Below are 12,107 nucleotides of genomic sequence, written 5' to 3' on the forward strand. Positions count from 1 at the left end.
TAATTTGCTTTTAAACCTATCTAGACCTTTCCTTTTGTCTCTCTCTTTTTTTTTTTTTTTTAACCAGAGCGTTGATGGCCTGTTATTTCAACCTAAGCTTTCGCTGCAATAAAATCCAGTTATTTTACTGGAAATATTTCTACATTTCACACCATTTTTTAACATGCTTTCATTTACAAAAGCGTTTCCAATGCAAAAAAAAAAAAAACTATTTGATAAACTTTTAATAAAACATTTTTATAGTCCTTTAAATTTTTTTCATATTTCCACTTTTCTTAATGAATGTAGATATGAACCTAGCTATGGTTGGGCTCGAAACATATTTACAGCAGAAAAACTGAATACAATCTTTTTTGCTCAAATACAGTAGCATTTATTTAAATTTCATTCCTGACATAAGGGTTCATGAAATAGGGCTGCCACTTTTAAGTAATAGTTTCTCTGAAATACCCAGCTCTGCAGTCTCACAGAAAATAACTAGCTTAGCACTGTACAATAGTACGGAAATTGGAAAGAAATCCTTTTCTGAGACATTTGCCATGCGGTTCTGAACATATAAAAGACATGTTCAACCAGGCTCACTTGCTGTTGCTGTGAACACAAATGCCCCAGCTGAAAACCTGCTTCACTGACTTAGCCAAAAGGGTTAAAACTTGATAAATATTTTTCAAATGTTCCAGGTTCTGCATTGGCGTGAAGCCAGACAGTGTGAATGGACAGATACTCAATTACTTTGAACTTTCTAGTTCTTTGCATTCCTTCCTGCTTAGTAGTGCTGTACCATGAGGGAAGATAGGAGAAAACAAAAAACAAATGTCAGGTTTCAAAAATCAATTAGTGGCCTGGCAGTGGTGTGTTAACTGAACTGTGCCAAAACAGAGCATTCGGAGGGAAAGAAAGAAGAAAAGTTGAGTAGTCAAGTTAGGTAGGAGGGTAAGCACAGAAGCAGTGTGCATGCTTAAGTCCTTAGTCACTGGGCAACACAGATTTAGTCTTAGAATAAACCCTAAGTGTCACTATCTTTACGGGAATAAATATGCCTGAATGTGTGGAGGCTGAATAGGCATTCAACGATGGGGGAGGGGGAGGTTTGAAGGAGGCAGTGGAAAAAAATGGATAAATAGCTTCTGAATGATGAGATGAGAGAAATATGAAGCTATCACTAGGGCAATGTTCATAGGAAGACACGGCAAAAGAAATATCTGTACTCAGTTGTTTGGCCGACACGTCACGGAGGGCTTGAAATTAAGGGATCTAGAGTATTTTTGACAACATTTTATTCACTTTGGAAACTATTCATGGAATATTGCAACTCAGTAAAATCAAAGTCAAATTTCCGAGTGATATTGGGCCATAGAAAAAGCACGACAAAGAATAAAAATCTTTTTCTTTTTTTTTAATAAGGGAGTAAATTCTCCTCTAGGGTAAGATTATTCAATTTAAAGTGACTTTTTTGATAATCATTAATTATCCACCTAGTGTTAGACTCTGTATCAGTAGGAACGTAAGACAGAATTATTGTCCTTTATTTCACACTTTTAATCTTTTCTATTCATTAATGGCAACTGCTTGTAGCCCCACATAAAAAGAAAAAAATGCCATTGAGAAAAGAACACAAGAAACAGAAGCTTCAAATGAGATTAGTCAAAATTCAAACCATTTTGACTCAAAAAATTAAGACACACGAGAAAAGATGTCCTTTCCTTTTGTGATGAAACAGTATGTAATTTAAATAGGATTATAGACTTCTTTTTGTATAAATTAAAGTGATGTCAAGAAAAAAGCTTCATATTCTATTTTTTTACTATCTCAACCCCAGTCCTTAAGAAATTAAATTTTATATTTAAGTTTGGATTTAAATGTGTTCTTCCTGAAATATCTCATAAAACTCTCAATGTGCACTTATTCCTAAATGTACTATAATTTATCCTATTTTTAAAACTCTAGTAATATACAAAAAACAGTATTTTACCTTTTGGGTGTACTGGGATTGCTTTTTCCACCTTGTTAGTATAATAAGCAGACAACTATAAATGCCTTGAACCAAGTTGCAGGCCAGGGCCAGGCATACTGTAGCTTAAACTGTACAGTATTTGAATTCTGACTCTCAACATGTTAGGAAAGGTCAAGAGAAAAATCCTGAACTGAAGTAGTTACACCAAACAATCTTTTAGAACACTAAGGAGGCTTCATCACCAGCATCACAATGAGCAGTGTTTTGAGCCAATTGCTGTTCATGTGATGACAAAAGCACTAATGGTCCTAGGCTGTGAGGCACTCCTACTGAATGCTCAAGTGAACTGTGCACGGGGCACAAGAAAATACGCCTTTGGAGGTTAACTTGTGAATGAAATGTGTAAGGATAGCGCTAAGCCCAATGCTGGCTCTTCATGCCTTCACGTCTATCCACTGGTGATGGTTGTGTAAACTTCTGTAAATTTTGAAGAGGACAATTTGACAATTAGTAGAAGAAGGCTAAAATGTAAACAACGTTTAAAATAATAGATAATTCCCCCTCTAGGAAATATATTACATTATACACTGAAAAGAACCCAGGTATCCAACAATAGGAGAGTAGTTCAAGAGCAGCCACTGAATCTACTACCATATTCATATTATTAAAGGATATTTAGTCACATGGGAAAATACTCACGACATGTGAAGTAAAACAAAGTTAAGAGGTTTTTATAAACACAGACCCAAAGATGAAAAGAAAATACAAAACACGTTATGTATTTTGGTGGCTCTCATTGGATGGTCAAATGATGGGTGGTTTTACATTGCTTTATACTTTTGAATAGTTTCTAAATTTTTCACAATTGCCACATATTCCATTTGTAACCAGAATAAACGTTTTTAATAAAAAACATACATAAATGTTACCTCTATACAGTTAAGGGTTTATTGGAACTGTAGGTGAAGATCAAATGATTTTCCATTTGAGAGCACCAAATATAGCCACAACTTGCCGACACCCTGTGCTGGGAAAATATGTAAACCTTCTTAACCAAGCCAGTAGATTTTCAGCATTCACTGCAGAGTAAACAAGCTGAAGAGAGATTACAAGGTTTGAAGTTTGGAAAGGGATAACCTGGGAATGTTTTAAATATAAATATGCTTTAATTTATTTCTTAAGTGATCAACAAGACTTCTGCAATGATTTATACTCAAAGTTATTTTGGGTATCTCATTTTACGTTCTTGCTTTGTTTTCCCCTATTAAATGAACTAGGTTATTTACAGTGTTTTGACAAAATGCATAGACTCTTAAAGTTCATATGCATCTCTTAAGGGCTGTTTGTGTTTTTTGTGGGGTTTTTTTTTTTCCTCCGGTCACGCCTCAGGGTTTGTGGGATCTCAGTTCCCCGACCAATCCCAGGGCCACCGCATTGAAAGCGACGAGTCCTAACCACTGGACTGCCAGGGAATTCTCATTTTTGGAGTTTTTTAAATTCTAAAATATTCATAAAGGCGATATAGAGTAAAATGGTTTCTAATGGGATGTCTTTACTATATTCTCTCTGAGAGGCTTGTTCTCCTAAAGTTGTTCAAAAGTAATTCCCAAACTTGCTTTCTGGGAATTGAAAATTAAAGTCTGGGGAGCCTGTTGGTGGTGGTCTAGGAACTTAATATTTTAAACATTTTTCTATAAACAAGTCAATAGAGAGCTGCTTTCAGAGTTAAGGGCCCACATGCCCCTTCTCCACCCTCCCATCATGACCTCAACCCACAAGTAAAACATACACATATACACACACACACACACATACACACCCCTATTCTAAATCATCCAGCACATCACTGGTGCCTGAAAACATTTATTGAACATCCTTAGTGTGCTGAGCACTGCTGTAGGCCTTGGAAATATAAAGATGGGTAGGATACAGTCCCTGCCCTAAGCATTATCTGACAGGTAACCCCCCCCCCCAAATATGTTTCTTGCTTCTCAGTAAATTGGAGTCCAAACTCTTCAGTTTGGGACGTTGAGCCAACCCCAGCTGATCTTTCCAGCCTGGAATCTCGCTACGCCTCCCTGCCTCTTCTCCCAGGAACCTTAGGCTCTAACCATAGGGCTAATTTGTCATTTCCCAAATGCCACTCCTGTTCCCTCCAATGTCTGTCTTTGACTACATATACCATAAATCACAAGCCCAGCTAAAATCCCACCCCTCTCCCAAGGTCACTCCATATACCCCAGTAAAAATTACACTCTTTTGGTTTCTTCTCCTTCCCATTAGCTTTGTATCCCCAGTAAAGCACTCCTAACCATCGGCCTTGAATCCGTCTCCCCCTACAAAATCGCATGTCCCTGCAGGACACAAATGGTCTTGTCTTAGTGTCCATCATGATGCCTCTGAGTGCAGTATCCCACACCAGAGAGACCACTGAGGTTTGGTGAACTCAATTTTATTCTTATAAACATAAAAGGTAAAATTAAGAATAAAATTTCATAGAATGCCATCTTAAAATGTAGAAGAAATGAGTCAGAAAAATCACCCTCTTACAACCAGCATAGTATTAATTGATTAAGGCAAGAATTAATGGAAGCTAAAATGATTGGGTACCATTCTGATGAGGAATAGGATATTTTACATAGTCTCAAAGTATTTCTCCACAAATAAGGTATTAATTACAATGGGAAAAATAGTAACCTACCAATGGAAAAACTTGGCATACACTACCTTAAGCAGATGATCAAAATTCACATCATCATTAATGGGACAAACTGATATCATGGGGTTCTTTTGATCTGATGAACTGAGAAGGATGCAACGTTGTTTATCTTGTGTTGTATTGTACTGTACATAAAAATACATCACTTGAATCTAACCATGAGGAAAGTTAGACAAACTCAAATTGAGGAACTTTCTACAAACCACTGGCTTCACTCTTCAAAAATGTACAATAAATATGATGAAAGAGGGACTTCCCTGGTGGCGCAGTAGTTAAGAATCCGCCTGCCAATGCAGGCGACACGGGTTCAATCCCTGGTCTGGGGAGATCCCACATGCCGCGGAGCAACTAAGCCCCTGCGCCACAACTACTGAGACTGCGCTGTAGAGCCCCCGAGCCACAGCTACTGAGCCCACGTGCTAAAGCCCATGCACCTAGAGCCCATGCTCCATGACAAGAAAAGCCACCGCAATGAGAAGCCCGCGCACCGCAACAAAAAGTAGCCCCCGCTCGCAGCAACTAGAGGAATCCTGCGCGCAGCAGCAAAGACCCAACGCAGCCAAAAATAAATTTAAAAAATATGCATATGATGAAAGAGTCATGAAAGACAAAGTTTCAGCGACTGTTTCTTTTTAAAGGAATAAATAATCCTGGTTTGATCTACATGGGGGGAGGCTGGAGGGAACTGTCACAATAAACATAATTGGGCTAATTAGTAAAATTTAAGTATGAACTGTAAATAAAATTTTCAAACACTTTGAAATTCCACTTTTAGGTATTCATTCCTCAAAATCACTTAAATGTTCACAAAGATAGATGTACCAGAATGTTAATTGCAGCATTGTTTGCAATGAACATTATTGGGGTATTAGCAAAATTTGAGTATGGACAATGCTATATTTCTGAACTCGATAGTATAACTGTGGTTATATAAGAGAATACCCTTGTTCTTAGAATATATTCCCTAAATATTTATGGATAAAGGGTCATGATGTTTGCAACTAATGGTTGAATTAATCAAGGCCCAAAACAGTGTGTGTGTGTGTGTGTGTGTGTGTGTGTACAGAGAGAGATAGGCAGAAACAGAGGGACAGAGAGAGAAACAGTGAGACAGAGGAAGCAGATGTGGCAAAATGTTAGTGACTGATGAATCTGGGTAAAATGAATATGGGAATTTTTTGTTTATTCTGGCAACTTTTTCTTTAAGTTTGAAATCATTTTGAAATTAAAAGGAAAAAGAAGAATAAAGGTTTGAGAACTATTTGTTTTATTTCAAAAGATGAGATCCTGCTTTCTGGCACTGGTCTTCACAGATTTGTTTTTGTAGGAGACTTGAAGTTAAATTGAGGAGAACCTATCACAAACCCATGAAAGCAATCCCACCTCAGCTAAAACATACAGACCTTATGGAACTATCATTTTTGTCGTGATGGCCCTATGTACTGAGTACCACCACTATCACTGCACTTATCAAATTTATTTTTATTATATTACATGTTACATTCATCTTTGTTTCTTCAGCCAACCATGGCTCTGCCGTGTAGAGCGCTATATGAAAAGGCATGTCTGAATGAAGAACGCACACGTACACACACAAAACACAAGGGCCTCCAGAGCTTTGAACTACATTTTTGGACTTAAATTTTATATTTAAGTATAAAATGATGTGACATTTGGGGATTTGCTTCAAAATAACCCAGAGAGGATAAACACTGAATGAAGGTATGAATGAAAAAGATTGACCACGAGTTAATAATGGTTGAAGCTGGGTGATGAGTACATGAAGGGTTCATTCTCACTATTTTTGTATCTTTTTGAAACATTCTATGATATAAAAAAATTTTTTTTAAGGAAAGCACAGTAGAAGCAGTAGTAATAAGAAGCACAACTTGACCAATCAATGAAACATAAACTGTATTTTAATGTAGTGTAGATTAGGTTTTTGACTTTTAATTTTAAAAAACAAACAAATAAACCAAAAAAAAAAACTGCCGTAAAGCCGTAGTCTCTCTTTAGTGTCTGAGAAGACAGGTCTCAGGTAGCATGAAATAAAAACCTATCCCAGGGAATAAGTTAGACTTTAGAGATGCGTCTTTCAAATTTGAAAAATACTAGATTCTTCTTTGTGCCACCAGAGAATTTTGAGAAAATCAGATCCTTAACATTGCTCTCAATTTATTGTTGAGGTTTAGAACCTCAGACATTATAAGCAGGTGTGACCTAACGACAAATGGAACAAAAGACAAATTACACAAAAAAGATGATTGAAGAAATGCACAGGGATGGTGTACATGTCTGGGGGAGAAGGGATAGATTAAGTATTTTCCTATAAAAAAGAATTTTTAAAACAACCAACAATTATTTATTAGAGTCCCACTATGTGTTAGACAGTGGGAGTTATGGCAAAAGCAAGAGAACTTCAGTTGGGTAGCTTCCCATCTCGTTGAAGTTACAGTATATGTGCACATAAAATAGCAAAATAACTTTGTGCCAGTGGATAGTGAACAAGGAAGAGAGAGAGATCCGCTGTGGACTTTGATTCTTGAATTGACCTTAAAGAAAACACAAGGTTCTGCAAAACAGCAGATAGGAGGAGAGAGGAGGGAATTCTAGGTAGGAACAGACATAGTGCTTAGGGTAAATCACAAACTGGGTAAACTGGTGAGAACAGTTGGCCCACGGATAGATCAAACCTAATTTCTACATGCTATATAAAGAATTTATATAATAAAGTCCAAGAGAAAGTCTAACCTAATGGAGAGTCTTGTGTATCAGTGTGACCATGAAGGTAAAAGACAAATGACCCCTTTACTCCAAACCCCTAAATAGTAAGTGACTATCTGGGAGAAAACATTTGCAACAAAGGATTCATATTCACAATCATAAAAGAGATCTTAAAAAAAAAATCTGTAAGACAGAGAGAACCCAAGGAAAATTAGGCAATGGTGGTAAATAGGCAATTCACAGAAGAAGGTGTACAAGAGGCCGATAAATGTATGCAAAGTTTCTCAACCCCACCACTCTCAGGGAAATGCAAAACAAACAGCAATGGGATAACCATTTTTGCTCACCTGATGTACAGAAATGAAAGTGATTCAGAGAGGGTGTGGGGAAACTGGAAGTCTCATAATGTTAGTAAAAATATAACTTTGTAGGGTCTTGGTAAAACGGCTCTCTGCACAGGGCACTCTAAAGCATCTATCAAAAGGTAAAATTTTCACACACTTTGAAATTCTACTCTTAGAAATTCATTCCTCAAAATCCCTTAAGTGTGCACAAAAGTAGATAGATGTAGCAGAATGTTTATTGCAGCATTGTTTGTAATAATGAAAGACTGACAGTTATCTAAATATCCAACAATAAGTAATGGTCAAGTAAATGAGTGGGTAAATTCTACTCTATCCACATATTACCCAGAAATTTTAACAGAATGAAGTAGCTATATCTATACTGACATGAAATGTCTCTAAAGGCACAATAGGTGAAAAAAAAAATGTCATTGGTTAATACATATTTCATGGTGTCATTTATGTAAGTGATTTATGTGAAATATACATTGTCTAAAATGGCTAACACACAACTGTTAACAGTTTACATCTGGAAAGAGGAGAGAGATTGAGGGTTGTGGATAGCAGGCAGGGAGGGAGGTTGTTAGCTATGTCCCATTTAAGCATTGGCAACTCCATGCAAAAAGTAGCCTATCTCCATAAATGCCTATTACTAGGAAGATGAGCTAGGATTCATGGAATGTGGTTGGTCTGAAAAGAACCAAAGGATTCATCTCACCTAATAGAACCCTCTCAATTTTAGAAACCCATTATTCAACAAGCATTTACTGAGCACCTACTATGGGACATGAACTGTACTAAAGAGCACTGGTGACTCAAAGGGGACCAAAAGTGTTATTAAAGATTAAACACCAAATACCTTGAAAACCTAAAAGATAAAGCATTATCTGTGTCAGACAGTCAAGGAAGGCTTCCTGGAGGAAGAGATCTCTGAGAAGGGCCTTGAAGAATTTGAATTCAGTTTTTTGACTCAAGTCCAGTAATCCTCCACTCCATGATCCTCAGACTTCTCTGATAGGAACATAGAAAGTAAGAGGTAATTAAAGATAATCTCATATTTCTGGAGAGAAATCATTCCTAGAAAGAGAGGGCTTGTGTCTACCCATTAAAAAATATATATTAGAAACTTACAATGACTGAGTTTCTCAAGATGCTACACATATACTGCAAGATATAATGCCACTGGTGTTAGCTCTTGAAAAGAAGTCAGCAGAATCATCAGGATGCTTGCTATAGCCATTTACTAAAAGTCAATGTAGGGGATCAGATCCTTTCAATTTTCCTGCCCAGTTATTTTAGGCTGATTATACGCCTGGAAAATTTCTATCCCTCTCATTACAGATATTTGATTATGTTTAATCACTTTTTTTACCATAAAGCATTCTATTTTACACTTTTCCTTGTTTATTTGGTGACTTGGCTAAATGTGTTTCGTATACCTCTAGTAATATGTCATCATTGGAGTTATACTGTGTTAAATTTTTTAGGAATATATGAATAATAAATGCCGGTGCCACCTCAACCCTGCGACGTTCGACATGCAAACACACTGGCCTTCCTGACATGTGGCAGCACTCATGGTTCATGGCTATGGGACTGTAAGGCGAAGTCCAGTATGTTTAAGGAGGTAAGCCACTTCTCAAGGGTTCTTTTTTTGCAAAGATACAGCCATAATACTTTTTTATGATAGCTTGGTAAATCTCTTAAAGAAAAGGGAGAGGTTTATGACAGAAATGGTGATAAAGCTTTAACTACATGTGTGTGGTTAACTCTGTTTCAGCCATTCAAGTTAACTTCTACCTATATTTATGGGCTTCATTGCATAATATATGAAGTTTGCAGGAAGTGCCCGGAAGATAAGGTTACATGGACAAGTTATTTAAGTTTGAAAGTAAACCACAGCTCATGCTGGGAAACTAGTTTATAGCCCATTTTGCAACCCAAGTGAATACGTCATTCATTTTCTTTTCATTTTTTTTTTTCTTATCTCATAGTTAACATGAGGCAATTAATCATTGTTTGAATGTGCAGCCTAGTAAGTTGACAAAAGAACGCAGCTTTGGGGATTGATTAGCTGAAAAGTCAGTAAATTACATTTAAGAAGTTCAGATAAACATTTGATGATATTCAAACCACCTTGAACAAATGGATGATTTGCACACATCATGATGTCCCACTAGATAATGTTTTCCTTCACAAGCTTCATTCAGTAATGAGACTCATTTCTACCAACAAATATTACTTGATCAATAGACCTTGCATTTGCCACAAGAAATGACCTTTCATGGTTAATATATAACTGATCACTGTTCTTCCTCTGTAGTAGCCTACATTTGACAGTAGAGAAATAAACTGTGTACACTGTAAAACACTAAAATATGTCAAACGCTGTAGTATACCTTCAGAGTATTATCGTTTGGCAATGTACAAGGGCTATGACCCATTTGTACTGTACCCACCCACCATTTCAGTTCTTGCTGGCTGCAATCAAACTTTTGCCCTAATATTTAGGTATTTAGAATAATCAAGGCCATTCTTCTTACACCTTAAGGAAAAAACCCAAACCCAAACCGAAGACCCTCTAATGGTGACAACAGTGGTTTTGAAGGGTAATGTACATAGAAGAGAAACAACTCTCATGAAAGGAAATTACCCTAAAATCTTTGTTGTGGAAAATGAAAACTAATGACACGTTCCCCTTGTAATGCAGAATCGCCTGTCGCCCAATTTCCCCGTGTGAGACGCAGTTCATTTTCAAATGTAAATAACTTGTCCATTTAATAATTTGCTCCTCCCCATGACTGCAAAAGAGCCTTTAACAACAGCCATCTTCCTATTTCATTCACTGTCAAGAACACTCTAGAGGAGCGCCATTGTTTTCCCTGGGATAATTTTAACAGATTAAACGATTTAAAAACAAAAAAAGGTATCACTATATCTGAGGGCTCTGTCTTTGAAATCAATGTAAATAAAAGACGCCACCTTATTAAATCTGAAACGGCGTGTTACCTGTTTTTCATTGACCTTGTGCAGGTTTTCAGTGACAACTGAATTAACCAGGTGAGGGAGGCTCTTTGAGGGTCCCAGTCACTCTATTGTGCAGGATGGCACCTTGCAAAGCACTTAGATTAGGCTGCGGAGGGAACAAAGCTAGGTACACTCTCTCCAGCTTCAGGTAAACAAGATTATTGTTCTCCATCCCTGCTGTTTGGAATGAATGCAATGCTGCAAAGCTAATTGCTGCTATAATTAGGAAAAAAAAAACCACACCCCAAATGACTGAGAATGTGCTAACTCAGTGTGGTTTAAACCTCAGAGACATTTCCCCTCCTATACAGGTGTGATGGGCTCTATTCATAGTTTTAAAATGATAAGTTTAAATGTTAACACGATATTGCAAAAAAATGCTCTCAGGTTGGAAGGTGGAAGCTGGTGGGGGCAAGGTAGAAGTGCTTAACGGTCGTTAGCCTTCTGGCCAGAGGAGGAGAAAATTCCGTTTGGGGATTGAATACAAAGTAAGACAGCAAAAGCAGTCTATGGAAAGTTTCCCCTTTGAGAAGGTCCTGCTTGGCTCACAAGCTTTGCCCCATACCATTTCATAAAATATGCAACTTTCAAGCCACCTCCACGTAAGGAGATTTCACTCTGCTGTTGAGACATTCTTCCCCATATCTAACTAAATCACCCGATCTGCAGTTTAGCAATCCCATTTCCTCACATCTTCAGCAACATCTAACTTTCTATATTGACATCTATTTTCTTACAACAAAAATAACTAAGCTGAATACCACAAAATTACAATTGGAAGCCTTTTAAAAAAAAGATATTGTCTTCCCTCCTTACTGTACTTATATACTCTAACTGGATTGTTTAATTGGTTTCAAATTTAAAAACAAGATTTAGGAATCAATCATTGCTTAAGTTGCGGATTCCCAAGTGGTGCTTCCAAGTGTAAAGTCTGGGGAAAACAGACTTCAGAGCTGCCGGCTGGTTAACAGGTTAGCAAGTATAACTCAGTTAAGGCTTTACCTCCTTCTGTGCTTAATAGGAAAACTAGGACATTTTTAAGATTTCAATCTTATTCTTCAATAAGATAACTCTTTTCACCTATGTGAACATGAATGAAAACACTAATAATTATAGCTTTTTGCTGTTTGGCGTAAAATAATCTTTCTACTGTAATTAGATTTGAAGGGGAACTAGAAAAGACCTTCAATAAAATGCTGTCGCGAATTCCCTCCAAAACAGCTTGCCTGTAATTAAGGTGCATTTACAGATCTGATATTCCTTAAAAGAAGCATTAACATTACAAAGACCAATTATTCATGGTCAAACAAAGGAGATTCAGATTCTCTGATCAAAGCAG

The sequence above is a fragment of the Balaenoptera acutorostrata genome, chromosome 18 (genome assembly GCF_949987535.1).
Source record: "Balaenoptera acutorostrata chromosome 18, mBalAcu1.1, whole genome shotgun sequence".
Taxonomy (NCBI): Eukaryota; Metazoa; Chordata; class Mammalia; order Artiodactyla; family Balaenopteridae; genus Balaenoptera; species Balaenoptera acutorostrata.